Below are 760 nucleotides of genomic sequence, written 5' to 3'. Positions count from 1 at the left end.
ATAAATACGTCTCTCTCTCTCTCTCTCTCTCTCTCTCTCTCTCTCTCTCTCATATATATATATAGGTCAGCCAATGATAGTAAAATTGATGACTCCTACATCTCCAGTGTTTTCTCTCCACTCCAGTTCCGCAATACCAAAATCTCTGGGAGAACCTCTCAAGTATGTATTCTGTTTGTGATTCCTTTATTGAGTTACATAGTCTAGTTTATGATGCTATATTAATGACAAGGTTGAACTCTTCTGTCAGTTGTTGGTTCTTTTAAGATGGGAGTCACAAGATTAAAAGGTATAATACAATGAAAATGTTTAGGGTTGAGGTCGATAAACATCCTAAATACTGATTCTGTTTCATTCTTTGTAAGACCTATTCAACATCCCAAATTGAAGATGCATTTGTATAATGCTAACCGAATGTTAAGTGCTTCTCTGATGTGTGTAATTAATGATCATTATCACGGCATGTTGATATTTAAATATCAAAGTACTTCACAGCAACTGAGCTTCTAAACAAGATCATTTCAGGATTACCCAACTACAAGAATAAATGTCATATAATTCTTGTTAGCAGTGAATTGGCAGAGCTGTAGAGCATCGGATGGAATATTTCATGGTATTTGTTTCAACTCACTGAATTTAAATCCCATTGAAACCAATTTTACCTTTTGTCTTTTTATGCTCAATAAAAAGTACAGTAGATATATAGAAGTGTAAGATTGTTGTGCCACATACCTTGCAGGATTTGTTCCAGTTCTTTGCA

General features: G+C 34.5%; 1 protein-coding gene across 1 annotated transcript in view; it reads left to right on the top strand.

The window, feature by feature from the left end:
• The window catches only part of LOC106877451 (uncharacterized), a 17,086-nt gene extending 16,924 nt beyond the window's left edge, over positions 1–162 (top strand). The window contains exon 5 of the mRNA XM_014926354.2: positions 66–162. The gene's annotated coding sequence lies outside the window, so the exon portion shown is untranslated. The remainder of the gene's footprint in view (positions 1–65) is intronic.
• Positions 163–760: the final 598 nt, after the last annotated feature.

The sequence above is a fragment of the Octopus bimaculoides genome, chromosome 5, assembly GCF_001194135.2.
Source record: "Octopus bimaculoides isolate UCB-OBI-ISO-001 chromosome 5, ASM119413v2, whole genome shotgun sequence".
NCBI lineage: Eukaryota > Metazoa > Mollusca > Cephalopoda > Octopoda > Octopodidae > Octopus > Octopus bimaculoides.
Note: the sequence above shows the minus strand (reverse complement) of the source record. Positions and strands in the feature narration are given on the sequence as shown.